Genomic DNA, 3595 nt, shown 5'->3' on the forward strand with positions numbered 1-3595 from the left:
AAGTCAACGCGTGTGTCGGTTTGTTTTTTGTTTGCCTCGTAAATAAATGCAGTTCATTGGCGAAAAATCGGCGTTTACTATAAAAAATAATACATTATATTGCATTTGCGAAATAGTAAAGAGTATCTGATACAAAAAAATGAAAATTAAATTACAATTACTATAGCGACTGCTATTCTTGACATTTGGCTTGCCAACCGCCGGCTAAATGCAATTTATAGCATGAAAAATAATCAATAAGTAAATAAAAATAGCAATTTTGGAATATTTTCACTGGTGAAATTCAAATACTCGGATGCGACTGCGCAGCAGGATTGTCGCGAAACGTAAATATTTTGACATTTAATATAAGGTGTTCGCGGATGTTCCATTGTGATTGCGAATACGATAAACATCTATGATGAGAAATTGTTATCACATAGTTTATTAGCACGTCGATATTATTTGCGATTGAGCTATTGGATTGAGTCGTCATCATCATTTTTTTAAACAAAAAAACGTCGTTTAAACAAATAATACATGCATTTTATTAAGGTGATAAGTTACTCATTATTGATAATTGTATCAAAGTTTAAATAAAAACATTTTGTTGAATCTAAATTCATGCGCCGCCATTTCTTCCCCTGCAATTTTTTCGAGCAATTAAACTCTCGATATGCCACTCTTTTTAATGGTACTTCGGATATTCAATATTCTAGCACTTAGTACGGTACTTAACTACAATGCATCGTTTTTACCACCCAATTCGATAAACTCTTCGTGTTCTAGTGTGTTAAACATAAATCAATATTTCTTTTTAAAAAATCGAAAATCCACCAGTTATATAATCATTTGGATCAATCCTATGTCGCGGAAGAACGGTTTGATGAATAGGTATTTGAATATACTTTTTTTGTCACTTCCTCGCATATGTCTCCTCGAATACTATGCAAAAATGTCAACTGCACGTCGGAATGATTATGCCTCGATCAAAATCGATGTCTGGAATTCCCATTTTCCCTTCCCAACGTTATTATTATATTGATTTTAAGCTAGCAGCTGAAAGCTTAAATCTAATTTTTTTTATTATTATTTTTTTTTATATCACATACACAAAATTATAATTTATGTAAAGTTCCTTTGACTGTCTAACTAGGGTTATTTACCCCGTTCTAAGACAGTAAAAAAAAATGTAAAAAACAGTAATCAATATATAGAAACAGTTATAAAGATACAGGACAAAGTGATAAACAAAGTAAAAAAAGTAGTAAAAACATAGTAAAATGTAATAAAAACATAGTAAAATTGAAGTAAAAATACAGTAAAAATGTAGTAAAAACATAATAAAAATGTAGTAAAAACATAGTAAAAATGTAGTAAAAAAACGTAGCAAAAAAAACATGATAAAAACAAAGTAATAAATGCAGTGAAAACATAGTAAAAACCATTAAAATATATAAATATGTCTATAAAAATATTTTGAAACTCAGTAAAATGCGAAATAAAAACAGAATACATAGTAAGAAACATATTTAAAGTCATGATAAAAAATATGTCTTAATAGTTCAATGGAAGTTAGCTGTTGGCGCACTTCAACTTTTCCGAAACAAATCTAGTACATTTTTTAACCCTAAGGCTACACATCAGCTCTTGTGTGAGCTTATTCCAACCATCAGCAACCCTATTGCTCAGGAAATGCTTCCATGGATTTAGATTGAATCTCGTTTTCTCCTGCCTGAGACTGTGCCCTCAAAGACGAGCATCTTGTGTAAGCTTGAACATGGGATCCAAATTTAAGCAGCTATAGTGACTGTTGAGTATCTTGTTTGTCTATCAGGTCACCTCTTTCTTGCCGTTCCTGCAGCGTCGTGAAACCGATAGTTTCCAGTCTCTCCACATATGAAAGCCGTTTCAGGCTCGGAGACAACTTTGTAGCTTGTCTTTGGACTCTTTCTAACAAGTTGATTTCCTTAACAAAATAGGAATTCCATACCTGAAACACGTATTCGAGAATAGTTCTGATATATTTTCATTAGCGTATTAGGTGTTATATATGAGAAGGCTTTTTTTTATCAAGTAGATAATTTAATTCGATTTTTTTGTTTTGTTTAGTATGTGACATTCCCATTTTATATTTATTTATTTTATTTTATTTTATTAGGGAAATCAACAGTTCTACATACATATTTTTAGTAAACAAACAGATATAGTGTATAAACTCAAAACTAATAACAGATTTCCACATAGTATACAAAGTTAGTAAAGAAAATATATATTACATATCAAATAAATACATACAATTTATACATATAAAAATGTTATTTTCATGTACTCAATAATCAAAGATTTTTTAAATATTAATTTTAAGAACTTTAAGTTACTGTAAATTGGGCGGGATAAGGACAAAAATGCTTGAAGAGAGGATAAGGAGGGGGGGGGAGATGTACATATTTATTATTATAATGTCTACTAAGTTACATAATACATTTTTAGTGTAAATTTTAAATCTGACAGAGAGATGTTTGTATAATCTATATTTTTAAATTTTGTATTGTACATTGAAAAAGTCCTACGAAAAAAGCATTTTTAACATACGATGTTTTACTTATTGGTACATGAAACAGGTGGTACCGTCTACAAATCCTGGCTGGCACATGTATTGTTATTAAACCAAGCAGCTCTGTACAGTCAACCATTCCTGTCACAATTTTGTAAAGCAGTAGTTGGTCCGCACACACTCTGCGGTATTGTAGAGAAATTATTCCATGGAAGGTGGAGGCAGTGAGAGTAGATACATAAGAAATACCGGTTTTGTATTTAAGGTACTTTATAAATTTGTTTTGAATATTTTCTATTCTACTTATATATATGGCATACTGGGGATTCCATATCTGAGAGGCGTATTCCAAATGGCTTCTGACAAATGTATAATATAATAAAATAAGGGCCTTTGGATTATCAAAGTGTCTGTTATTCCGAGGTCTTTTTGTTGTTTTACAGCTTTCAAATCTACACCATTTAGACTATATATAAGTTTGGGGTTTTTCGAGCCGATGTGAAGAACTGTAGATTTGTCAACATTAAATGTGTGAGAAGCCATTTCGTGGTTAATTCATGAATGCTTTTCAGGTCTTGCTGTAGTTGAGTTGAGTGAGTGAGTGAGTGAGTGGGTTTGCATACAGCTTTGTATCATCTGCAAACCTGACGGATTTTATTTATTTTTCTTTAGAAAAACTATTAGAAAGATATTTTCTATATCGGCACGTTTTCCTTTTTCTAAAATAGTTATTATATATTATTGCAAACTGTGGGTCTAAAGACGACATATAAAACTATGGGATTTTAAGAGTTTTTGGATGGTCCTTGATTCTATATAATGCAATTTATAAATAATATAAACATAAATTAATTATAAACATGAATACGTCGTGTTTAAAACTGTATGATCATTTTGTTAATTATCTCTATTTATTAAGTTAGTCTCCTTTGTTTGTTCTCAAATGTAAAATTATTTAAAAAAAAAAATTGTTAAGTGTCCTCGGCACGGGTAACCCCAGTGAGGTCACATTATTTTTAATATTAACTATAGTTTGTAAGAGAAAAAATATAAAAACCA

Source organism: Micrasema longulum, unplaced genomic scaffold, assembly GCF_059751315.1.
Source record: "Micrasema longulum isolate JH-2025_06_02 unplaced genomic scaffold, ASM5975131v1 h1tg001434l, whole genome shotgun sequence".
NCBI classification, from domain to species: domain Eukaryota; kingdom Metazoa; phylum Arthropoda; class Insecta; order Trichoptera; family Brachycentridae; genus Micrasema; species Micrasema longulum.